Source organism: Bos indicus x Bos taurus, chromosome 6 (genome assembly GCF_003369695.1).
Source record: "Bos indicus x Bos taurus breed Angus x Brahman F1 hybrid chromosome 6, Bos_hybrid_MaternalHap_v2.0, whole genome shotgun sequence".
In the NCBI taxonomy this organism is placed as follows: Eukaryota; Metazoa; Chordata; class Mammalia; order Artiodactyla; family Bovidae; genus Bos; species Bos indicus x Bos taurus.
In genome coordinates, this window is record NC_040081.1 from 113920022 (window position 1) to 113946371 (window position 26350).

Here is a 26350-nt window from a genome sequence, read left to right on the forward strand (position 1 = left end):
TTACTTCACTGAGTGTGACACTCTCTAGGGTCATCTGCGTCGCTGCGAATGGCATCATCTCATTCTCTTTTATGGTTGAGTCATACCCCATTGGATATATGTGTCATATCTGTCGATAGGCATTTAGGTTGGTTCCACACCTTGGCTCTTGTGAATAGTTGAACTGCTATGAACATAGGAGCGTATGTATCTTTTCTTAAAAGTTTATTTTTGGCTGAGCTGGGTTTCACTGCCGCACGGGCTTTCTCTGGTTGCAGTAAGTGGGAGCCGCTTTCTAACTGTGCTGCATGAGCTTCTCACTGAGGTGGGTTCTCTTGCTGCGGAGCAGGGGGTCTGAGGTGTTCAGGCTCGGTAGTTGTGGCACACGGGCTCGATGGCTCTGCAACACGTGGAATCTTCCCAGATCAGGGATGCAACCCATGCCCCATGCATTGGCAGGCAGATTCCTAACCACTGGGCCAACAAGGAAGTGCATGTCTCTTTGAATTAGAATTTTTTCTGGATACACGCCCCAGTGTGGGATTGCTGGGGCATTTGGTAGTTCTAGGGCTTCCCAGGTAGCGCTGGTGGTTAAAGAGCCTCCCTGACGTGAGTTTGATCCCTGGGTCAGGAATATCCCCTGCAGTAGGAAATGGCAACCCACTCTACTATTCTGGCCTAGAGAATCCCAAGGACAGAGGGGCCTGGTGAGTGTGCATCCATACGGTGGCAAAGACTTAAACACAGCTAAAGTGACCTAGCACAGCATACTGCATGGTACTTCTGTTTTCCCTTTTTAAAGAAAATTCCATACTGTTTTCCATCATGGCTGTACCAACATACATTCCCGCCAACAGTTTAGGACGGTTCCCTTTTCTCCACATCCAATCTAACAAGTTTTTAGTAAGCTTTTTGATGATGGCCATTCTGACTCCAATACTTTGGCCACCTGATGCAAAGAACTGACTCACTGGAAAAGACCCTGATGCTGGGAAAGATTGAAGGCAGGAGGAGAAGGGGATGACAGAGGATGAGATGGTTGGATGGCATCACCGACTCAACGGACATGAATTTGAGTAAGCTCCAGGAGTTGGCTATGGACAGGGAGGCCTGGCATATTGCATTCCATGGGGTCACAAAGAGTCAGACACGGCTGAGTGACTGAACTGAACTGATTCTGACTGGTGTGAGGTGATACCTCATTGCAGTTTTGAGGTGCGTTTCTCTAATAATTTATGATGCTGAGCATCTTTTTGTGTGCCTGTTGGTCACCTGTATCAGTTCAGGCACCTGTATAGACTTTCCTTATTTTAATTTTTTTGAGGACTTTTGGTTTGGTGCTTTGTAAAATGCCTCTCAATTAAGATTTGTCTGATTCAGTTCAGTCACTCAGTCGTGTCCAGCTCTTTGCGACCCCATGGACTACAGCACATTAGGCCTCCATGTCCATCACCAACTTCCAGAGCTTGCTCAAATTCATGACTATTGAGTAGGTGATGCCATCCAACCCTTTTATCCTCTGTCATACCCTTCTCATCCTGCCTTCAGTCTTTCCCAGCATTAGGGTCTTTTCCAATGAGTCAGTTCTTTACATCAGGTGACCAAAGTATTGGAGTTTCAGCTTCAACATCAGTCCTTCCAGTGAATATTCAGGACTGATTTCCTTTACGATGGACTGGTTGGATCTCCTTGCAGTCCAAGTGACTCTCAAGAGTCTTCTACAGCACCACAGTTCAAAAGCAGCAATTCTTCAGCGTTCAGCTTTCTTTATGGTCCAACTCCCACATCCATATATGACCACTGGAAAACCCATAACTTTGACTAGATGGACCTTGGTTGGCAAAGTAATATCTCTGCTTTTTAATATGCTGTCTAGGTTGGTCAGAGCTTTTATTCCAAGGAGCAAGTGTCTTTTAATTTCATGGTGCTTTGTAGAATGCCTCCACTTAAGATTTGTCTGATTGGACAGAAATCATGGCTTGCATAACTCGGTGAGGCTCTGAGCCACACTGTGTAGGGCCTCCCAAGACAGATGAGTCGTGGTGGAGAGTTCTGACAACACGCTGTCCAGTGGAGAAGGGAACGGCAACCCACTCCAGTATTCTTGCCACAAGACCCCCATGGACAGTATGAAAAAGCAGACGGATATGACAGTGGAAGTTCAGCCCCCTAGGTCAGAAGGTGTTCAATATGCTACTGGGAAGAACAGAGGGCAATTACTAATAGCTCCAGAAAGAATGAAGCCGCTGGGCCAAAGCAGAAACAACACTCAGTTACGATGGGTCTGGTGGTGAAGGTAAAATCTGATGCTGTAAGAACAATATTGCATAGAAACCTGGAATGAATTAGATCCGTGAATCAAGGTAAATTGGACGTGGTCAAGTGGAAGATGGCAAGAGTGAATATCAACATTTTAGGAATCAGTGAACTAAAATGGACTGAAATGGGCAAATTTAACTCAGATGACCATTATATCTACTACAGTGGGCAAGAATCCCTTAGAAGAATGGAGTAGCCATCATAGTCAACAAAACAGTCCGAAATGCAGTACTTGGATGCAACCTCAAAAACGACAGAGTGATCTCCGTTTGTTTCCAAGGCAACTGTTCAGTATCAGGTCTATGCCCCAACCACTGATGCCTGAGAAGCTGACATGGACTAGTTCTATGAAGACCTACAAGGCGTTCTAGAATGAACACCAAAAAACAACGTCGTTTTCGTTATAGAGGACCGGAATGCAAAAGTAGAAAGTCAAGAGATACCTGGAATGACAGACAAGTTTGGCCTTAGAGTACAAAATGAAGCAGGGCAAAGGCTAAGGAAGAGAACACACTGGTCGTAGCAAACACTCTTTGCCAACAACAGAGACGACCCTGCACGTGGACATCGCCAGACGGCCGAGTCAGGTTGACTATATTCTTTGCAGCCGACCATGGGGAAGCGCTATAAGACCAGGAGCAGCCTGGTCCAGGTCATCAGCTCCTTATTGCAGAACTCAGGCTTAAACTGAAGAAAAGTGGGGAAAACCTCTAGGCCATGCAGATATGACCGAAATCAAATCCCTTAGGATTTACAGTGGACAGATTCAAGGGGTTAGATCTGGTAGACAGAGTGCCTGAAGAACTGTGCACAGAGGCTCCTAACATTGTGTAGGAGGCAGCAACCAAGACCATCCCGAAGAAAAGGAATGCAAGGAAGCAAAGTGGTGGTCTGAGGAGGCTTTACAAACAGCTGAGGAAAGAAGGGAAGCAAGAGCAAGGGAGAAAGGGAAAGATACACCCAACTTCATGCAGAGTACCAGAGAACAGCAAGGAGAGATGAGAAGGCCTTCTTAAACGAACAATGCAAAAAAATAGAGGATAGCAGCAGAATGAAAAAGACTAGAGATCTCTTCAAGAAAACTGGAGATATCAGGAGAACATTTCATGCAAAGATGGGCATGATAAAGGACAGAAACGGTAAGGACTTAACAGAGGCAGAAGAGTAAGAAGAGATGGAAAGAATACACTGAAGAACTATACGAGAAAGGCCTTAATGAGCAGGATAATCACAGTGGTGTGGTCACTCACCTAGAGCCAGACATCCTGGAGTCTGAAGTCAAGTGGCCTTAGGAAGCATCACTATGAACAAAGCTAGTGGAGGTGATAGAATTTCAGCTGAGCTATTCCAAATCCTAAAAGATAATGTTGTTAAAGTGCTGTACTCAATATGCCAGCAAATTTGGAGAACCCAGCAGCGGTCACAGGACTGGGAAAGGTCAGTTTTCATTCCAATCCCAAAGAAGGGCAATGCCAAAGAATGTTCAAACTACCAGACAATCATGCCCATTTCAAATGCTAGTAAGGTTATGCTCAAAATCCTTCAAGCTAGGCTTCAGCAGTACATGAATCAAGAAATTCCAGATGTTCAAGCTGGATTTAGAAAAGGCAGAGGAACCAGAGATCAAATTGCCAACATTTGCTGGGTCATGGAGAAAGCAAGAGAATTCCAAAAAAAAAAAAAACCCACCATCTACCTATGCTTCATTGACTATGCAAAAGCCTTTGTGTGGATCACAACAAACTGGAAAATTCTTCAACAGATGGAAATACCAGACCACCTTACATATCTCCTGAGAAACCTCTTTGTGGATCAAGAAGCAACAGTTAGAACCTTACATGGAACAACCCACTGGTTCAAAATCAAGAAAGGAGTATGACAAGACTGTATAGTTACCCTATTTATTTAACTTATATCCAGGGTATATCATGTAAAATGCTGGGCTGAATGAATATCAAGCTGAAATCAAGATTGCTGGGAGAAACATCAATAACCTCAGATACGTGTCTGTCACAACGAGCCAGGCTTACCATGTGTCTGTCCTGACCCAGTCCTGGCATCAGCCATTTCTCCAAAGATTCTGTGTGCTGGAGAATGGCTTTAGGAGCCAAGGCCTCTTATCTGCACTCTGAGTGTGCTTGTTGGTACTTGTGTCTTTTCTTTTAGATCCTCTCAGCTGACATGTATGTGTATGTAAACCCACGCATGGATAGATACGCGAGTGTGTGCACACACCCACATCTATAGGTTAGCCGTGCGTGTTGCTGTTCGGTCGCTCAGTCGTGTCCGACTCTTTGCGACCCCATGAACTGTCCTTGTCCTTCAGTATCTCCCGGAGTTTGCTCTGTTTCACATCCATTGAATTGGTGACGCCATCCAACCATCTCGTCCTCTGTCGTCCCCTTTTCCTCCTGCCCTCAATCTTTCCCCGCATCAGGGTCTTTTCCAGTGAGTCAGCTCTTCACATTAAATGACCAAAATATTGGAGTTTCAGCTTCAGCATCAGTCCTTCCAAAGAATATCCAGGACTGGTTTCTTTTAGGATGGACTGGTTTGCTCCCCTTGTAGTCCGAAGGACTCTTAAGAGTCTTCTCCAACACCACAGTTCAAAAGCATCAATTCTTTGGCTCAGCTTCTTTATGGTCCAACTCTCATATCCATACATGACTACTGGAAAAACCATAGCTTTGACTAGACGGACCTTGTCAGCAAACTGATGTCTCCACTTTTTAATACGCTGTCTAAGTTTGTCATAGCTTTTCTTCCAAGGAGCAAGTGTTTTTTAATATCATGGCTGCAGTCACCATCTGCAGTGATTTTGAAGCCCAAGAAAATAAAATCTGTCACCGTTTCCACTTTTTCTCCTTCTATTTGCCATGAAGTGATGGGACCAGATGCCATGATCTTAGTTTCTTGAATGTTGAGCTTTAAGCCAACTTTTTCACTCTCCTCTTTCACTTTCATCAAGAGGCTCTTTAGTTCCTCTTCATTTTCTGCCATTAGAGTGGTATCACCTGCATATCTGAGGTTATTGATATTTCTACCAGCGATCTTGATTCCAGCTTGTGATTCATCAGCCGCTATAAGTTGGCGTGTGTATGTGTATACTAACCTGTCTATATACATATATCTATAAGTTTGCCTGTACATACGTGTATTCCAACCTGTGCATACACACACATCTAATGAGTGTTTCTACGTGTAACACATGTATCTCTGTCCAGTGAAATTCAAATTCGCACTGGTGTCTCCATCTCTAAGCCAGCACCCCATGGGTCATTCCAGTTTCCTCACCTGGGTTTTCTGTAACTCCTGCTCCAACAGTGAGAAACCCGTGTATCACCACCAACCACCATTTACTTAACTGTTGACATTCAGACGGCTGGACACACGTACAGAAGCGTTAAGATTTTGAAACCCAGGCCCCATGCAAAACATGGTGACCAGCTGGAGCCCAGGACACAGAGCTGGGGTCTCTACTTTCAGTCTTCAGCCTGCGCCCATCGCCGGGCTGGTGGGCAGGCACCTCTCCCCTCTGGTCAGTGAGGCTCTTCTTTCATTCACAGTGCAGTTCACAGCTTTGTTGGACTCGGCCTCCATCCTGGGATTCCCGAGTCCCCCTGAATCTGTTTTATTTTCATACATTAAGGTTCACTTTGTGCTATGAAGTTTAAAGTCTTTGGAAAAACGCGCGGCATCAGGTAGCGACCATCACAGGACCACCCTAAAAAGTCCCCAGGGCTTCCCTGCTCAGCCCTCCACGCCGCTGATGTACTGATCCTGCCAGTTTATTCTCACAAAGGCGGGGAATATGAAAAGATTCTCACCCCCTTCAGAACACAGAAGGCGGCGCCCGGAGCACTCTGCTTCTCGCGTTCCTCACTTACTGTGGCTCAGAGGTCTTCCCTTGCTGACGCCCTGAGACAGGCTTCACACTGCTCGGTGCCAGGCTGGAGCGTGAATTTTGTGACACCTGGGTCATTTCCAAGGTGTCACTGTTACAGAGCCCCCACTCCCTTGGAGCCCTGCCCTGTCAGAAGCGGACAGTCGTCTGCAGAGTGTTCCCACAGGTGGGGCTTCTGGGCAAAGGGCACTGTGATTTTATAGGAGCTGGCTGGTTGACTGGTAACCTGCCCTCAGCATGGCAAGGCCCTGCCCTCTCCGCAGCCCACCGAGGGTGTGCCAGCAGATTTCAGGGAGGAGCTGGGAGGTGACAGGGCAAGTCTTGGGACCCCTTTGTCTTTCTGGTTGGGGGTACTGAGCCTCGTTTTGTATATTTTAAGGACACAGACAAATAGGAACTGTCTGCGTCCATCTGCCCTGTTTCCTGTGGAGTCATTGGTCTCTTCCTCCAGCATGTCAGGTGAGAAGGAAAGAAAAGAAAGTGAAGTCGCTCAGTCATGTCCGACTCGGCGACGCTATGGACTATAGCCCGCCAGGCTCCTCCATCCATGGAATTTTCCAGGCAAGAGTACTGGAGTGGGTTGGCATTTCCTTCTCCAGGGGATCTTCCCGACCCAGGGTTCGAACCTGGGTCTCCCGCATTGCAGGCAGATGCTTTACCATCTGAGCCATGGGGTCTCAGGTGAGGTTCAGTTAAAACTACCTGCTGGGGGAGGGCAGGGTCCAGCCTGACTCAGAACCAACTCCCACAGCGGATTTTGTTTGTTGAAAATTAAGAGTACAGGGACTGAGATAAACAGCAGACAAACCCCAGCTGAAGTTCAGCCTGCAAAAGTACCTGGCCCGTCTTCAGAACTATCAAAGTCATGAAAAACATGGGAAATCTGACAGCTGGTCCCAGCCCAGAGGAGCCTAAAGAGAGGAGATGCTCAAGTGCAAGGTCGTGTCCCCAGTGCCCTCCGGGGATAAAATAGGGCACTAAGGAAAGGCCAAGGGACGCTAATGGAGCCTGGGCCCCCGCCACGTGTCAGGAGCCACGGCTGGCTCTGAGGCAGGGACCAGGTGGAAGGGGAGACTCGCAGCCAACCCTCAGTGAGGGGTGTGCAGGGAGAAGGTCGGTGCCCGCGGGAGGCAGGGGCAGTGGAAGAAGCAGCTTGTTCCGCTCCTCCTTGTTCTCTCCTGGAACCGGCAGCAATCTGGGAGGGCTCCCAGAGGAGGTGATGGTCAAGCAGGGCTTGGTAGAATATGTAGGAGTCCATCAGGCTGCCACAGGGAAAGGAAGGTATTCTGGGCACGGGAGCAGCTCGAACCAAGCTCTCCCCGTGAAAAATGGCCGAGTGCAGTGACGCACGGACTGCTCCCTTCTTCCTGCTCCCTGACCGGGCGTGGGTGCAGTGGGTGATGATGGGAGGCCCCAGGCAGAGGGCGCCCGGCCTCTTCTGGGCCTGCTGTGTCCCTGCATCTCCAGCAGGAATGTGTGTTTCATGTGGCGGGAACCCCCTGGCCTCGCCTGCCTGACCCTTGTGTTTGTGATGAGAATCTAAAACCCAGACTCTGGGGTAGGGGGTCTACTTTGGCAGGAGCCCAAAGGCCTCCTGTCGCAGTCCTTGGGTCATGAAGAGCTGGACATGACCGAGTGCACACACACAATCAGCCTCCCATGAGCCGAACCCACTGTCCCAGTCCCTGAGCTGCACCAGGCCTTCAGCCCTGAGGGCCTTTGGCCTCTTTGCGGGCCCCGCTGCCCAAACGTGGACGCTGTGATGAGGTCTGTCACCCCTCCTGTCATTTGGCCCCGCTTGTGGGCACCTTCCTTCCCCTTCCTGGTAAGGGACGACAAGCCCTGCTCCTTGCGGCCACCACCCGCCCTCCCTCCTCTCGCCCTGCCCTGCCCTGCCCTCTGGCCGTGCTGGGACGTCCACCCGAGCCTCCCTTGCCTGCTCTGACCTATCCTCCAAGGCTGTTCAGGTTGTGGCTGCTCAGTGGTGTCCGACCCTGTGTGACCCTATGGACTGGAGCCTGCCAGGCTCCTCTGTCCATGAGGATTCTCCAGGCAAGAACACTGGAGTGAGTCACCATTTCCTCCTCCAGGGGATCTTCCCACCCCAGGGATGGGAACTGCGTCTCGTGCGGCTCCTGTTTCGGCAGGTAGGTTTTTTTTTTACCACTGCGCCACCTGGGGAGCCCCGAGTGTTGGTGACTAGCTGTGTCTGACTCTGTGTGACCCATGGATTGGGCCCAGCAGGCTCCTCTGCCCCTTTAATTCTCCAGGCAAGAATACTGGAGTAGGTTGCCATTCTCTTCTCCAGGGGATCTTCCTGACCTAGGGATCGAACCAGGTCTCTTGCATTGCCCATGGACTCTTTATAGTCTGAGCCACTAGGAAAGCCAAGTCAGGTCAGTCGCTCAGTCGTGTCTGACTCTTTGCGACCCCATGGACTGCAGCACACCAGGCTTCCCTGTCCATCAGCAATTTCCAGAGCTTGCTCAAACTCATGTCCATCGAGTCAGTGATGCCATCCAACCATCTCATCCTCTGTCGTCCCCTTCTCCTCCTACCTTCAATCTTTTCAAGCATCAGGGTCTTTTCCAATGAGTCAACTCTTTGCATCAGGAAGCCAAAGTACTGGAGTTTCAGCTTTAGCATCAGTCTTTCCAATGAATATTCAGGGTTAATTTCCTTTAGGATGGACTGGTTGGATCTTCTTGCAGTCCAAGGGGCTTTCAAGAGCCTTCTCCAATGCCACAGTTCAAAAGCATTAATTCTTTGGCACTCAGCCTTCTTTTTGGTCCAACTCTCACATCCATACATGACTAATGGAAAAACCGTAGATTTGACTAGACAGACCTTTGTCAGAAAAGTATGGTCTCTGCTTTTTAATATGCTGTCTAGGTTGGTCATAGCTTTGCTTCCAATGAGCAAGCATCTTTTAATTTCATGGCTCCAGTCGCCATTTGCCGTGGTTTTGGAGCTCCAAAAAATAAAGTCTGTCACTGTTTTCATTGTTTCCCCATCTGTTTGCCATGAAGTGATGGGATTGGATGCCATGCTCTTCGTTTTTTGAATGCTGAGTTTTAAGCCAGCTTTTTCACTCTCCTCTTTCACCTTCATCAAGAGGCTCTTTAGTTCTTCTTTGCTTTCTGCCATAAGCGTGGTGTCATCTGCCTACCAAGGGAAGCCAAGCCCCTAAGCCAATGTCACCGTCTCCAGGAAGCCTTTCCTGACTACCAAGCGGAGTTGATCTCTTCACCTTTGCCACCCTTCCCCACCCATGTACATCCTCAATTTGGGTTTGTCTGAAGTTTTTCTCATGGTAATACTGGGGTCATGGGTTTGGGGGAGGAAGGCCACAGAGGTAGAATGCCCATTTCAGTCCGTCCTGGCAAGGGAGCCTGATGTTGACATGACCTGTCACTGCTGAAGTCGGCCTCGATCCCCCAGCCCAGGTCGTGCTTGTCAGGCTTTGTCCCGTGAAATTACCCTTCTCTTCCATTTCCATGAAGTGCTCCCCAGAAGGAAGTCACCTGCCCAGTCACCCCTGAGGACTGGGAAGGGAGATGCCCCTCCTGGCGGGGTGGAGCAGCCACATAAATCACTTGGAACTCTGCGACGTGGGAGATTCAGCTCTTTCTCCTCCATTTACTTAGGCAATCTTTGATTTATATTGGTATGGACTTAGAGACATTCCTTTTATTGCTGTTGTTGTTCAGTCGTCCAGTCGTGTCCAACTCTTTGCAACCCCATGGACTGAAGCCCACCAGGCTTTTATAACTGGGGTTATCAGCCAATACCAACTTAATTTTGTTCCTTAGATTGTCCCAGCTTTGGCCGTTGTGAGCTCTTGTCCGGACCCTGCCCCACTGGCCTTGGTGATAACCATCAGTCTCTTTTATGGGCCCCTTCTGTGCCTCCTTTGTGGGCCCCTCCCTGCGTGTCTTTGACTTGGTCCCGTCATTGTGGGGACCCGTAGATCTAGCAACTATCCACCCATCTGTCGTCTATCTATCTATCTATCTCACTTCCTGCTTTCTGGGCCTATAAGATGTCCCAGGCTTGCTTACATTTCCCGCCAGGGAATGTGCTTCACATGCTAAGGCCTGGCTTGGAGCCCCTCCTCCAGGCAGCCTCCCTGGCTGTCTCTGGGCAGCTTGAGGGCTGTTTGGTGGCCCTGGCCTCCCTGCTCGTCCTCTGTCACGGTCCCTGTTTCCTTGGCTGTCTTTACCACTAGGCTGAGAGCTCCTGCAGACAGGGCCATCTGATTCATCCATCCACCAGGTCCCCAGTGCCCAGCACTGGGCTGGGCACAGGGTGGGGCCGGGCAGTGCTGCCAGCGGCCAGACCCTGCCCCCACTGGCTCTGATGATGATCATCACTCTCCTTTGTAGGCCCCCCTTCCCCACACCAGGCGGGTGCTGGGCCCCAGGCCAGGGCGGACAACGGAGGCCAGAGAAGTGGACTCACCCAGCTCCTACCTGGATGGAACCTGTGCTGTTCACCTAGCTCGTAGCATGCAGGGTCAGTGCAGCACTAACAGGGCTGGTGTGTGAGGGGCTGGGACCACAGAGCTGCCCTCTGTGAAGGCAGAAGAGCTCTGTGTGGGGAGGTAGGTGGAGGCTGTGCCCACCTGCACGGTGAGGGGACACCCTGGGCTCCACACCAAATCAGTGGGTGCTCCGATCACTCCTCCCCACCATGCGGCCTGTGAAACCTGCAGCTGGGTGGCTCAATGTATGAAGGCTGCAGATGTGGGCATCCACCTGCCACAGGCTGCTGCTCAGAGCCTGCAGTGGCCCCGTGGATAAGACCTGAGTGAGTCCCTCCCACCCAGCTGCCCCTGGAGAGCCAGGAAGAAAGTGGGCACCTGGAAACGGGCAGGAGATAGGGGTCAGTGTCCTGCAGGGCTTTCCTGATCAGAAGTGGTAGCTTGGGGGGCTGCCCCTTCTGCATGTCTGGGGCGGGCAGGCCCTCCGCACACAGCTCCTGTTCAGGCACCAGTTTGTTAGTCATTCAACAAACGGTTGCAGGTTGCCTAGACAGAAACCTTGAGGATCCTGAGTGTTAATCTGGTGGCACCTGGTTTCAGCCCAAAGGTGCTTGGGGCCATCGGGGCTGGGGAAGGGCTGGCTTGTCCATGTCAGGCAATGCAGGAGGGAGACTCAGAGACAGACGGGCGTCAGTGTCAGCACCAGGATGAGCAGGTGCAAACGCAAAGGACATGGGGGTCACAGAGGGCTCAGGGAGCCCAAGGACCCCAACTGTTTGGAGAACAGGGCGGCTTGTACGTGACAGGTCCGGGGAAACTGAAGGACCAGATGTCAAGTGGCTGGTTGTTCCGCTACTGAGATATGGGGGGAAGGAGGGGTGGGTGGTGGGCCATGAGGCACTTGTCCAGTCCCACAGAGAGGAAGGCCTGGCTCCACCCTCAGGGCTGAGTGGCACCTGGACCATCTGAGTTGGGTAGATGGCTCTGAAGTCCTCTATGTTCGTGCTCACACCTAAGGGCCAGTGCAGACAGAGCAGAGTGGAGGGTGAGCGGGAGGAGGGTGTGGTCAGCTGGGCAGAGAGTGGCCGCTGAGGGGCCGGTGAGTTGCAGGTGGGGACAAAGCCGTTGGACTTAGTATCCTGGAAAGTGCTGGCAGCCTGGATGAGGGCTACTTTGGGGAATGGGGAGTTGGCCAGGCCAGGCTCAGGAGGGAAAGCAGAGCTGGCTGGGGTGGGGGGGCTCTGGAGGTTTTGCTGGGAAGGGAGAGGAGATGGGAAGCGGCCAAACGAATGAAATGGGGGCTGAACCCCCGCCCCCCACCGAGGTGGCATCACCCACCTGCATTTCAGGCACAGCTGAGAGTGACTCTCAGGGGAGTCCTGCAAAAATTCCCCCCGAGCCCTCCTGCCCTGCTCGGCCTGCCGTGAATGATCTGTGCCCTGTTTCCACGAGGGGTCTTGGCTGGGAGGACCCTTGCCCTCCGGGGAGGCCTCTCTAAATTGTGTGCTGCGGCTGGGTTAATGTTTGCTTAGCCAAGTTCAAGATCCATCCCCTGGTGCCTGGGCTGGCAGGAGGTCCAGGTTTCCAGGGGGTTGCTGCACCCTGCTTCAGGAATACCAGTGCTCTGGACCTTGTGAGGGCCTGTGGGATCTGGGTATCCCTGGGGTCTCATTTATTACTGAGCGAGCTCCCCAGGCTCCTGGGGAAATGGCAGCAGAGAAGCCCTCGCCATGCATCCCAGTCTGGGGCCTCTGACTCCTGTCGCCTCCAGGGACCCACCTCCCAACCCCCACCACCACTCAGGGGCCACACGGTCCAGGGGAGTGGGGTGAGCCTGTCCTCCGACGGGAGGGACCTCAGAGACCCGGCCACTGCCAGCCTTGTGGCCTCTCAGAACCTCGTCCCTCATTTTTTTAAAAAGTCATTTTATTTATTTATTTATGGCTGTGCTGGGTCTTCATTGCTATGGGCTTTTCTCTACATTGTGGTGCAAGGGCCCTTATTGTAGTGGTTTCTTCTGCCGTGGAGCACGGGCTCTAGAGCACGTGTGCCCAGTCACTGCGTCACGTGGGCTCAGTCGCTGCGTCACGTGGGCTCAGCTGTCTTATGTGAGCTCAGTAGTTGTGTCTCATGGGGTCAGTAGTTTTGTCACATGGGCTCTGTAGTTGCTGCTCTAGCACACAGGCTCAGCAGTCGTGGCTCCCGGGCTCTAGAGCACAGGCTCAGCAGTCGTGGTTCCCGGGCTCTGGAGCACAGACTCAGCAGTCGTGGTTCCTGGGCTCTGGAGCACAGACTCAATAGTCATGGCTCCTAGGCTCTGGAGCACAGACTCAGCAGTCGTGGTTCCTGGGCTCTGGAGCACAGACTCAATAGTCATGGCTCCTAGGCTCTGGAGCACAGACTCAGCAGTCGTGGTTCCCGGGCTCTGGAGCACAGACTCAGCAGTCGTGGCTCCCGGGCTCTAGAGCACAGGCTCAGCAGTCGTGGCTCCCGGGCTCTAGAGCACAGGCTCAGCAGTCGTGGCTCCCGGGCTCTAGAGCACAGGCTCAGTAGCTGTGTCTCCCGGGCTCTAGAGCGCAGGCTCAGCAGTTGTGGCTCCCGACTCTGGAGCGCAGGCTCAGCAGTCGTGGCTCCCGGGCTTTAGAGTGCAGGCTCAGTAGCTGTGTCTCCCGGGCTCTAGAGCACAGGCTCAGCAGTCGTGGCTCCCGGGCTCTAGAGCACAGGCTCAGTAGCTGTGTCTCCCGGGCTCTAGAGCGCAGGCTCAGCAGTTGTGGCTCCCGACTCTGGAGCGCAGGCTCAGCAGTCGTGGCTCCCGGGCTTTAGAGCGCAGGCTCAGTAGCTGTGTCTCCCGGGCTCTAGAGCACAGGCTCAGCAGTCGTGGCTCCCGACTCTGGAGCGCAGGCTCAGCAGTCCTGGCTCCTGACTCTGGAGCGCAGGCTCAGCAGTCGTGGCGCACGGGCTTACTTGCTTTGCAGCAAGTGGGATCTTCCCAGACCAGGGATGGAGCCCACGTCTCCTGCACTGGCAGGCAGATTCTTTACCACTGAGCCACCAGGAAGGCCCCTTATCCCTCCTTTTTAAAGGAAGGGGCTGCCTTGACCTCTGTGGATGTGACAAGATGGTGTGCCAGTCTGGGTCGTGCTCCCATGTAGGCTGGTCCTTTCTGACCAACTCCCTCTGAATGCCCACGTCAGGTTACTTAGGGCATTGACAAGAGAGCACCCCTCTTCCAAACGCAAAGGAGTCCCAGGCCCTGGCCAGCTCACAGGCTGAGGAGGGGAGATACGGCAGAAGAATCAGTGATTCCTGAGCATAGGGCGACGCCTGCCTGGACAGAGCCTGAGCCAGGGCCAGCGGGGGTGGCGTCTTCAGTCCAGGGGAACTGCTGACCGCTTCCTGCAGGCGCTTCCCCCCCGGCCTGGGGGGGCCACCAGCCTGTTTGGTCCCGATATCCTTGTTTTGCAAAGAGTGGTTCCTGAAATCACGGGGCCTGGAGGTCTGCTCGGCTTTGATGGGGGCTGGTCTCAGCCGCTCAGGCCAGAAACTACAAACACAGACAAGGCCCGCTGGGCACACACACGGGCCCTTTCAGCCCTTTCGGTGGGCCCAGCGGCAGCCGGGTGCCAGGCTCCAGGACAACTCCAGGCTTCTCGCCCCATCCCGGGCTCTGACCTCAGGCTTGGGAGTGCAGGGGAACCTGCCAGAAAGGGCATCTCAGGAGAACTGCCAGGGAGACCCGGGTGGGGCTCAGGAATGCGCGGGCCTCAGAAGGCGTGTCACAGGTGCACCTTACCGATGGGGAAGCAGAGGCTTGGAAAGACGACGGGAATGCTGGGTCCACTCCCTCCCGCAACCCTGGGTGACGGGCTTTCTCTTCCCAAGCCTTAGTTTCCCCATTTGTAAGTTGTAAGCCCAGGGGACTTACTGGACCTGTCTTTATTGGAAGCATTCTTTGCTTTTTTTTTTTTTTTTCAGCTGTACCGTGTGGTGTGTGGGACCCTAGTTCCCTGACCAGGGATCAAACCCAGGCCCCCTGCATTGGGAGCATAGAGTCAACCACTGGACACCCGGGGAAGTCCCAGGAGCTTTCTTAAGGGCTGGTTCTTGGTGATCTTTGATAGTTCAACAGTTCCATCCTAACCAGAGTGGGGAGAGAGGCAGGACGCCTCGCTGGGGACTGTCCTGAGCCGGCGTCCGGCATAGAGGGTCTTCAGCCGTCTGGTCATGGCTTCACCTGCTCCCCAGTGAGGCCCTTGCTCTCCTAACAGTGAACATTACACATCCTGGTTCCAGGCAGGCATCCGGGTAGAGGGGGTGGGGGAGGGGGGTGCCTTTGTGCTGACTCCTTCCTGCATCAGCGGGGTGGTCCTGCGATGCTTTTCCAGGAATCCCCACCCCACCCCTTCTCTAGAGCAGGGCCCACAGCCAGGGCCAAGTCCCGCCCCAGATTTGCAAATAAGGTTTTCTTGGTGCATGGCCAGGCCTTCTCATTTCCTATCACCCAAGTCTGCTCTGGGGCTATAACAGCTTGACGGCCCGAGAAACCAAAACTAGTTACTCTCCGGCTCTTTACAGAAGGTGGCTGCCGCCCCTTGCTCTGGGGTCACTTGTGTGCTTGCTTCTCCTGCCCAGGCTGCTGGAGTGAACCAGCAGGGAATAGTAATGTCCTCCCACCCCACACCCGCCCCCTCCCCTGGGGGCCTCTGCATTCCCGGGATTTTCTGGTTACTTATGGCCTGTTGTAGATTAACTCTCAGCCCCCGCCCCCGACCCGGACATCTGCAGTCCTTGGAAGTGGCCATGGGAGGCTTGACAAGCTGCATACCTGGATCAGGCCAGGCGCATGTACTCTTCTGACTGGCCCCATTCCACAGGAGGACCTTTATACCCTCTCTTTGCCTAGTCCCTTTTCCTCCAAATTCAGCCGAGGAGCCTCCGCCTCCAGGAAGCCTTCCTGGATTTCTCCCCCCTCTTCTTCCTCTTCTAGCCTCCTCTCTGTGGCTGTACAGATGGCACGACACCACCCCAGTCTCCTTCCAAGTCTGTAACCCCGACTTGTCTGAGCCCCCTTGTGTGTGGGGACCTGAAGGCGCAACTGGGGTGATGGAGCCAAGATGGCTGGTGCCAGGGGTGGCTCTGAATTCTGAAGAATAGAGCAGTCAACCAGGGGGAGTGGGGGATCCATGGAGAGGCTGGACCGCATGCTCTCTGGGCTGTCCAGGGGGCCCCAGCTGTGCCTGGGGGGTTGGGCTGGGTCACCCCTCCAGGCTTGAGACTGTGCTGACAGTTCCACACAGTCCCAGGGGACTGAAAATGTTCTGAGATGGCGTGACGGAATTAGAAATTGCTTTTTGTCCTTGTAGGACCGCAACTGTTGCTACTTGCCCCACGAGTAAAAAAGATAAGCGGAGGGTAGAGGGTGGCTGGGGCTTCCCAGGTGGCCCAAGTGGTAGAGAACCCATCTGCGAATGCAGGAGACTGTCAGAGACTCTGCTTGGATCCCTGGGTTGGGAAGATCCCCTGGAGAAGGGAATGGGAACCCACTCCAGTATTCTTGCCTGGAGAATCCCATGGATGGAGGAGCCTGGCAGGCTACAGTCCATGGGGTCGCAAGGAGTCGGACACCACTGAGCTACGTGGCACGCAGCACGCGCAGAGGGCAGGGCACCCCTCAGCCCCTGGCCCCTGGCTCAGGATTAGAGCCCAGGCCGATGTCTGTGGTCCAGGGCTCAGGCGGGAGCCGTCCTGGGGGCTCGTCAGGAACTTCTGCCCACGATGGCAGAGGAGAGTCCAGGCAGGCTAAAGTGGGCAGGGGTCACTAAGACCCTCAGAGATGGTTAAAGAGATGCTGCAGCTGGGTCACCAGGGAGCAGGTGTAAGCATTCCAACAGGACGTTCTTGGGAGCTCTTCCTCTGACTGTGTGTGAGTCCCATGCCTTAGGGAGTCGGGGGTCCGCCTCGGCTCCCCTGGAGGCCTTGGCATTGTCCTGGGCCCTGTGTGGTCCAGGGCAGGTCCCGCGTCTCTTAAGTCCATTTGCCGCTCAGTCCAGTGGGATCGTGGCAGTACACTGGGGTGGCCACAAGCCATAGGGCTAGTATTTTTTAAGCGAAGGATAACTGCACAGTGATGGTAAATCCCTGCGAGGGTCAGAGTTGCTGACCTCGGAGGGCACTCGGAGATCCCCAAGCCCAACTCGCCCATCAGAAGGGGGGGAGCTGAGGCCCAGGGGGTGACAGGCTCCCTCAGAGGGACCCGAAGGCGGGGCTGGGCTGGGGTTGAGACCAGCCTCTCACATGCAAGGCTGTGTGGGGCTGCCCTATGGGGCCGCCTCCAGGAGGGACCCCTTACTTGAAAGACCCCCACCTGAAAGGCTCACGTTCTTCCTCTGGAAGTCTATTCGGGTGCAGTTGCAGACTTGGGGTGCACTCTGAAGTTGGGGTGCCATATGCAGAGTTGGTGTATTCTTGCAGAGTTGAGTTACATTCTGAGAAATTGGAGTACAACAGGTAGAATTAGGGTGTGCTGTGCAGGGTTGGGGTGCCCTGTGCGGAGTGGAAGAACGCTGGGCACAGTGGGGGAGGCTCATGGAAAGCCCCCGGCCTTGAGCCAAGAGCACAGCTGCAGAGGCGAACAGGATGCGGGTCTCGGGCCGCCGCGGGGCACAATGGCCAGGAGAGGAAGCCAGTCCAGGCCCTTTTATGGATGTGGAGCCGTCGGGGGCCTCTTTCAACACAGTTTCCAGAAAAACAGAGCGGGAAGGAGCAAGCAGCTTGCGTTTCGCATAGCATGGGGTTCTGGAGGGCTGGGTGGGGAACCGGGGAGCCCAGCTTCACAGACAGAGGCTGAGAGGAGCGGGATGGGGGTGCGCCCAGGACACACCGTGGCTTAGAGAACGGAGGGTGCAGGGCCCAAGCCTAGCTCCTCTCCTCAGCCCCTGAGGGCCCACGGAGCCCAGGGCCAGCCCAGGCCAGGGGCCAGTGGAGACGGGGACTTCCTGACACCCTGATCCTTCCCCGCTGCCTGGGGAGCCTGGTCCCCTGCTCTCTGCCTTGCAGCAGCCCCTGGAGAGACTTGGGTACTGGGATTTGTTAGATGCAGAGACACCTGTGTACAGCTGACACCTGTGGAAGGATTCTTGCCTCTAGACTAACCCTCGTGACAGCTCAGAGCTAGACCAGACAGTCAGATCCCACCCGGGCCTCCCTGCCGGCCCTTGAGCAGCACAGCCACTCCGGCCTTCCAGGTGGCATCGGTGAACGTGGTGGCCTGCCACGGCGGTGCCTGCAGAGCTCGGACCCTGAGGGGCAGCCTGGCTGGAGACAATGAGCCTGGAGCTCTGCCCTCTGGGGGAGGAGGGGCAGTCAAGGCCGGGGACAGATGATGGGGACAAAGGCGTATCCAGAGGTCCCCGGGCAGGGCAGAGTGGGCATGGATGGAGGAGGCAGGCCCGCCCAGGAGAGCCGTCCCAGCGAGTGCAAGGAAAGCCCAACTTCTCCAGGGCTGAGACCACTGCAGCAGGTACCTTGCAAGGAGGTGGGCTGGGGGGGCATCACCGTGCCAGGCCCATGAAGGGGAGGCAGGCGGGCTGGGGAGGTCGACAGGCCGGTGTCATGAGGAAGAGGGCAGGTGAGGAGGGCCTTCAGGACGTGATGGGGCCCGAGGGGTGGGCAGGAGAGCGGGGTCTTGGAAGACTGCAGGTTGCTGAGGTCAGGCAGCCCGCAGGGAGAGCACTGTGGTCAGGCAGGCGGGTGCTCCAAACACTAACTCATGTCCCCTGCCTGTTCCCCACTCCCGTGCGCGTCTAGCACTCTGGGCAGGAGGGCAGCCTCTGTAGGTACATCCATCAGAACCTCTGAACACGCCCTTGTTTGGAAAAAGGGTCTTGATGTGATCGATCTGTGTAAGGATCTCAAAGTGAGATCCACCCGGATGACTTGCAGGGCCCCGGAGACAGTGCGGAGCGTCCTTCCAAGTGGGAGCAAGGGAGACACACAGGGAGAGGCCGCGTGATGGTAGAGGCAGAGGGTGGGGTGACGTGACCACAGGCCCAGGACAGTCTGGAGACACAGGAGCTGGGGGAGGCGGGAAGGGAACTCCCCGGAGCCAGAGGGAGCCTGGCCCTGCCGGCACCTTGACTGACTGCGGCCCCAGAGCTGCGAGAGAATAAACCTCTGCCGTTTTAAGAAGCCCGGTCTGGGGTACTTTGTCACAGCATTCCCTGGACGCTCACATCGCAACCGTCACGACTAGAAAGATTGCTGTTCCTGCTCCACGGAGAGGGCAGGAGAGGGGAGGAGAGAGGTTGGCAGGGCTCCGACAGGCCATGCTCCCTGGGGGAAGGCGAGCTGCTGGGGGAACAGCTGCCCCCTCTGCTCTGGAGCCTCCTGGTCCCCAGGGCCCACGGTTGATGTGAAACCCTCCCCTGCTATTCCACCTGGCGTCAGGGGGAACCGTGAAAATGGCCCCCTGGAGTCTGCCTCCAGGCTCGGGGTCACCGAGCATGTCGGCGGTGTGTGGCCTGGGCCCGGGCTGGGCTGGGGGTGTGAGGGGCCGGAGCACGGGGCCCGGGCCTGCTGGGGTCCCCCCAGTGGCCAGCACTGCCCGTTGAGGGGCTGAGGCTTCACGGTGGCCCTCGGCAGGGACCTTTCCAGCGTGAGGCGGCCACACACCCATGGTGTCTCCGGCTGTGCCCCTCACGCTTGAGCTCTGGCCCACTGGGGAGGGGAGGTTGTGACTTTGGGGTGACCATGCGTAACGCCAGGAGTTGATTGGATAAAGGTGGACGGCGTGGGAGGGGGGCAACCAGAAACAGCCCGCTTTGGGCTCAGAGCGGATCTCAGCCTGAATGAGACTGCCCCCAAGGAGCGAGTGTCTGGGGACAGGTGTGGTTGTCACCTTGGGGCCCCTTCTAGTGACAGAGGCCAGGGATGTTGCCCAGACCCCAGGACAAAGAGCGAGCGCCCCGAACACCAGCAGTGCCGGGGTTAGGCACCGTGCTCAGGGGATCGCAGTGTCCGTCAGGCCTGGTTCCCCACTCACCCTCTAGTTGTCACCAGCCTTGGACACGGCATCTCCTGAGCCTCAGTTTCCCTGTCTGTGAAATGGGCACATTAGCACTTAACTTAGATATTGCTCCTGGTCAGAAAGCCAAACCATGCCTCTCCCAAGCTTGGGGTGGAGAAGGTGGCCTCCTGGGTTTGAGCTGGGGCCAGCAACCGGAGCCTACCCCCTGCCTCTGTGAGCCGATGGGAGGGTAGGGCCGTTCAGTTCTTGCTGCTTGTCGGACAGCCAGGCAACCCAGCCCTGCCCCCCGAGCTCAAATCCCTGCTCTCAAACCCAGTTGGGCCTGCAGCTGGTGAGAAGACCAGGAAGGAAGGAGAGCTTGTAAGCAGACCCCCAGCCCTCCCCAGGATGTGTTCCCATTGATTGTGTCACCGGGTGGGGCAGCAGTGGGGAGAAACCACGTGTCTGTCTGTGTACACATGTGTGGACACATGGGTGCACATGTATCTGTGCATGCATGTGCACACATATGTATTGCACACGTGTGCATGTATGTGTGCCCATCTGTTTGTGCGCACACATGTGCACGAATGTCTGTGTGCAAGTGTGTGCACCTGTGTGTGTGCACATGTGTGTGAACATGTGCATGTACGAGTATGCATTTGTGTGTGCGTGCACGTGTACACCAATGTTTGTGTATAAGTGTGTGCACGTGTGTGCATGTAAATGTGTGCACGTGTGTGTGTGCACAGTAAGTGGAAAAGGAAGAGAGAGCAAGGCTGAGGTTGGCAGGGCAGCTGTCCGACTTCCCCAATCCTGCCAGCCGAGGCGGGAGCCTCGGTGGCCCCTGACCTCCACCTCCGAGCCTGGGCACCAGGCAACGGGCAAGCCGGTCAGGGCCTGGAGCTGGCCCAGGCCAGAGCTAATGATCAACCAGCCCTGGGAGGCGGCGCAGCAGCTCAGGCCTGCCTCTCGCCGGGCCCAGACGCAGAGAGGAAGTGGGGCAGGAAGCAGGGGGCGGTGGCGGCCGCTGTGCAGTCCAACGGGCTGTGGGCGGCGGAGACGGCCTGCGGGGCCCGCCAGCGAGGAGCCAGGAGCGGCCATCTGGTGCCCGCTGTCCTACAGAGCGGGGCGCAGGTACGGGGCTCTGGACGGGCAGGTGAGGGCAGACGAGCAGGCATTGTCCACAGACCTGGGTCTTGCCACAGGTGGATCTGAGCCACCTCTTGCTTTTCACTTTCTTGGAGAGTTTTCTGAGCTTTCAGGATTGGGAGGGAACAGAACTGGTGTCTGGAGAGCCCAGAAGGCCGTGGGCGCTGGCTGGTGGAGCTCCGGGAGGGCCCCGTGCCCGCCGACAGCTATTTTTCCAGTAATGATGTCGGTTTTGCAAAAGCACCGCCGCTCTGAGATCTCACCTGACCCCACCTCCCCTTGGCCACCCAAACACCCATCCCGAGGGTCTGGCCAGGACACAGGAGTTGTGTTGCCAGCAAGCAGGGTTCCAGGCCCAGGGGGCCTCAAGTGGGCCCCCACCCTGGGTTGGCGCCACCTCTGGCAGACACCATAAGTACCAGACCAGGGTGGCACTGCAGCTGTGACCTGGCCACTCTGAGGTCACCGCCCTGGGCCTCCTCTCCATCAACCAATGGGATGGGTGACTTAACTGGAAACCCCGGCCGGACAGCTCTAGGGAGACCCTGACCCAGGCCCTTTAGTGCCAGGGGCTTCCCTGGTGGCTCAGACAGTAAAGAATCTGCCTGCAATGCGGGAGACCTGGGTTCGATCCCTGGGTGGGGAAGAGACCCTGGAGCCCAGCATGGCAACCCACTCCAGTATTCTTGCCTGGAGAATCCCTGTGGACAGAGGAGCCTGGTGGGCTACAGTCTGTGGGGTCACAAAGAGTCGGACACGACTAAGCGACTAAGCACCTGGCCTGGGCATGTGGTCCTGGCACATCACGGAGACCCTCTCCCCACCTGCAGTGACCCCTCTGGGGGCCCCAAGCCCCGTCTGGTTTCACACAGATGACAGATTGGGGAGTGACACCGGGAGGAGTTAGTGCTGCTGATCACTTGGGTGTGACTCCCCCAGCGGGGGTGGGGGGCTGTGGCTGAACTCATGGGTGGAGGCAGTGTGGGGGCCAGAGGCACGGTGTGCCCAGGTTCAGGGTGGGTGTGAAGGGCTGGACTTGGACCCACCTGGGTTCAAATCCCACCAGCACCCCCCGCCCCCCATCCCAGGCCGGTCCGAGTCAGCATAGCTGCTCATGGAGCCTCGATGGCCCCTCTGTGAAATGGGCCCATCACACTCCCCCGGGCGTCACGAGGACAGAGTGAGGATACTCAGTTGTGCAGGGTGGTGGCTCCCGACAGCGACGCCGCTTCCTGTGTCGGGTCCCCAGCCAGTATTTACGCCTGAGGTCACTTACTCCTCCTCCCGAAACGCCCGCTTCCCAGGAGAGAAGGGAAGCACAGGGGCCCGGGGCGACGGCTGGCCTGGAGCTGCTGTATGAAGGGCCACAAGCGGGGGCTTCTAACGCTAGGAGTTCATTCTCCCCTGGTTCTGGAGGCCGGAAATCTGAAGCCCCGGGGTGGGCAGAGGGCCCTGGTGGAGGGTCCTTCGGCTCCTGGAGGCTGCAGGCATCTCTGGGCTCGTGGGCACGTCACCCTGCTCTCTGCCACCATCCTCACCCAGGGCCCGCTGTGTCTGTGTTCCTCCTCTTCTTACAAAGACCCTACACGGAGGGCCCTCCAGCCCAGTGTGATCGCATCTTATTATTACTATTATTTTTAGTATTTATTATTTGGCTGCCTCAGGTCCCAGCTGTGGCTCTCTAGCATCTTCAGTTGCGGTCTTCAGACTCAGTTGCGGCATGTGGGATCCGGTCCCTGAGCAGGGAGAGATCCAGCCCGAGCCCCCTGCACTGGGAGTGCGAGGTCTTAGCCACCGGGCCAGCAGGGACATCCCCAGTGACCGCATCTTAACTTCACCCCGTGTCCAAATAAGGCCACCAAATCTGAGGTCACTGGTGGGCGTGAATGTGGGGGGGCGCTGGTCACCTTCTGTACTGAGGTCCCCAGACAACCCTGAACAGATGCTTCCTGGGGAGGTGGGCGAGGTCTGCGTGGTCCTTGAGGCTTTTGTTCAGGACGGGTTCAGATGCAGTCGGGAACATGGGCAGCCTTGCCGGCTGAGCAGTGCTATTTTAGGACCCTCCCTGGGGAGACAGAGCACACTTCCTCCTGCGGGCCATGACTAGGAACCCCAGGCTTACAACTGTCAGCGGCAGGCCCCTTGCTGAGCAGGTGGGAAGTCCCCTGAGCCCCAGAGCCTTCCCTGTTCTCGGAAAACTGTCCCTGAGCTGCTGCGGGCAGGCCCGTGCGCCTGGGATGCAAGCGCCGGTGGGCTGCTCCTGACTTCTCGGTGGACAGGAGGGCAGGGGCTGGGGAAGAGAGATGCCCTGGATGTGGGCTGTGTGAGCCAGATGCCTGGCAGCAGAGTGGAGGGCAAGGCCCCCCAGGTGGAGGCTAGACAGACTCCACAAACAGGACCCGAGCAGGACGATGGATCCACATGCCCTCCCGAGATGCTGCAGGACAGCAGAGGAGGGCGGATGGTGGCCTGGTCCCCACCACCCTGTGGCCAGGGGACCTCAAGGAGAGGTGTGGGCTTGCTGTGTGCAGAGTCAGGAGGGGAGGGTGACAGGGGCCGGCTAGGCTAGGGGTAGGGGCGGGCATCAGATGGACGGCACTGCCTCCTGAAAGAGGCTGGAGGTCTTCGTGTGTGACGGGGTGGGGGGAGACGGCCCCCGGGAGCAGGAAATGGGGACACAAGGCAGAGGAGCTTGAAACGACGCTGGTCACTGACCCAAGGTGGCTGGAGAGCTCTGCAACAAGGCTGCGTCCCAGAACCCGAGGGGCCACGCAGCTGCGCCCGCTGGACAAGGGGCCGCCTCCAGGCTGCCCCCTCCTCCCTGGGGCTGCCTACAAGGGTGCCAGCATCCCTGGGTGCCCCTTGGCCTGGCCCCTGGCCTTTAGAGGTGGTTGGGGGCTGGGGACCAGGTCACAGCCAGACAGCCCCCTACGCCCTGCTTTTCTCTACAGCTCAGAGGCAGACAAAGGGGGACCAGGGTAATGCCTGCCTGAAACATGGCCTTTCCTACTCTTGTGTTAAATCCATGAGAGGAGTGAAGCTGCTTCTGGAGAAAAGGAATCAGAGCAAGCTTGGGATGAGCTGAAGCAGGCCTCCCCAGCCCGGGAGCTCTCTCGTCTTGTGTAGGGGAATAGAGGGTCTAGGGGGCAGCTGGCCTGGCGAAACCCCTGTGGGCCAAGGCACCCCCTTGATGCTCCAAGACCCCCCAGGATGTGAGCCAGGTTCCCTGAGTTGCCGTCAGAAGGGTGCCCACAAGGGTCATACCCAGAGGCTTTGGGGACCACTGGTGAAAGGGTGTTGGGGATGGTCTGGGAGTGTTGGGTGTAGGCGGTGGTCCTGCAGGAGCCCCCTCCTCAGATCCCTGAGGGCCAGCGAGCAGGGTGGTCAGGGCAGCTCTGAGCTCATGCCCCCGTGCGTCGGGTCCATGAGGATGGACTGACGTAGGGTCTTCTTCCTCTGGGATCGAGGGTTCAGAGCCCCAGTTGCTGCTCAGCAGCTGCACGGCTGCGTGGCCTTCAAGAGGTGCCCACGACTGCCCTGCTCCACACTGGCCTGTTGGGGTGGCCCGCAGCTCTGCTGGCCTGCCTCCATGGACGGCCGACACTCCATGCCCTCCCATTCTCTGCACGGCTCCCCGTCACTCACGGGTCCTGCTTCCCCCAGGCCTTCTCAATGGTCAGATTCCCTTCCCTCCACTTGTGGGGTCAGCAGACTCTCTCCCCCACTCCCAGAATGTGCCCCATGGAACCAACACTGCCACATTTGTGTCCAGACCCCCCCCCATTCGAGCAGGCCTGGGTCACTTCCTTTGTGCCCCTCACCCCTGCCTGGCACAGAGCTGGCCACAGGGCAGGGGTCAGCAGGGTCTGTTGAAAAACAACCAAAGGCTTTCAAGTGTGGGATTCGACCTCCCCCGCCCACCCTGCAGGCGGAGCTGACGCTGAAGACGCCTGGGCCCAGCCTACTGCAGGGGGTGAGTTCAGGGTCAAGGCCGGTTCTCGGGAGACAGCAGCAGTGCCCAGGGAGGAGTGGGCCTGCAGGCACCGCCTGCCCCCTGCCCACTCCCCCAGAAGGGTGGGACGGTCCTCAGCCCACGCCGAATGTCTCCAAGGCTCCGGGGGTAGCATCCCGTGAGAACCCTCACCTGGTGGGGGGAGCTTGTGGGTTTGGTGTGAGCGCCTCTGTTTGCCTTTTAAAGACAAGGATGTGGGCACTGACGGGATACGTGTGGGGGTGAGTGAGAGAGTGTTAATGTGAGAGTGTTTATGTGTATGTGTGTGTGCGCATGTGTGTGCACACATGTGTGCATGTGTGCCGGTATGTACGTGTCTCTGTGTACACGTGTGTGCGCACGTGTGTGCGCACATGTGTGTATGCATGCATGTGGGTGTGGGTCCGTGTGCATGCGTGTGCACGCGCATGTGTGTGTAGGGAGTGAGTTGCCCACCCCTTCAAGCCCACCCCAGTCCCCCATCTGTAGAGGAGGGCAATGTACTCTCCCCACTGGGAACCTGGCCAAGAAGCCTGGTGCATACAGGTGGTGACAAATTCTTGCATGCCCTCTTGGAGCCTGCAGACAATGTCCGATGTCCCAGAACAGTCTGAGGCCCGCAATTCTGAGAATAGTCTGCGCTGGATCTAACGGAGGTCAGCCCCCCGATCTTGTTGACAATCCGAGGCGGTAAATGAACCCAAGGCCCCTCACAGTTCCCACCTCCAGCGTCTCCTCCTCTGTCCTTTCTGCCCAAACTCAGGAATGGACCTTTCAAGGAATGAAACGCAGTCCTCTCGCTTAAAGCGCTCTGCTGGCTCCTCTTTGCATTTATGGAGAGTTCAGTGCCCTGGGCGCCGCCCCCCGCCCCGCCCCGGAATCTGGAACTGCCCAGGCCCCATGTCCTGTGCCCCAGGCTCCCCCAGCCCCTGTGGCGACCTGGTGACACTGCTGTCAGCCTCCTCGTCTCCCTCCCGTCCTCTGCTGCAGGGCCCCAGGTGAAGCTGGGAGGCCGGCCGGGGGCTCCTGGGGCCCCGCCCCGGTGGGCCCGTCTGGGCTCTGAGTCCCACGCTGCTGGCCTGGCGTTCTCTGGGTCTCCGGGGGCGGGGCCCGCCCCAGCACCTACCCCAAGGTGGAGGGTCTGGGGGAGTCCAGGCTGCTCTTCAGTTGGCAGTGTCGCCCCAGGAAGGGTCTCAGAAGTGTGCTCTCCCGTCTCTGCGCGTCCTGCTCTGTGCACAGACTTCCTGCTGCCCTGCTCGGGGTTTGGGATGGAGCTCCCCCCTGCCCGTCATCAGAGAGCAGCAGACTCCACAAGAAGACGGGCTCCTTGCCTGGGGCTCCTGGCCTTGCTCTCGTCCACCCTGCACAGGGCTGAGCAGGGCCGCTCCTCCTTCCCTCGTTCCCGAGGCCGAAGCTGAGGGGGCGTGGCTGCCCCGCATCCCTGCGGCTGCATCAGGGTGGGGGCCGTCTGCCTCTCCTTCCCAGGCCTGGAAGCGGCTCCGTGTCCTTCTCTGTCCT

The 26350-nt window shown here is 56.6% G+C and overlaps 1 protein-coding gene across 1 annotated transcript in view; it reads left to right on the forward strand.

Annotated features, from left to right (window-relative positions):
• Positions 1-20530: 20530 nt before the first annotated feature.
• SH3TC1 (SH3 domain and tetratricopeptide repeats 1) overlaps positions 20531-26350 on the forward strand; it is a 40122-nt gene continuing 34302 nt past the window's right edge. The window contains 1 exon segment of the mRNA XM_027545149.1: positions 20531-20826. The gene's annotated coding sequence lies outside the window, so the exon portion shown is untranslated.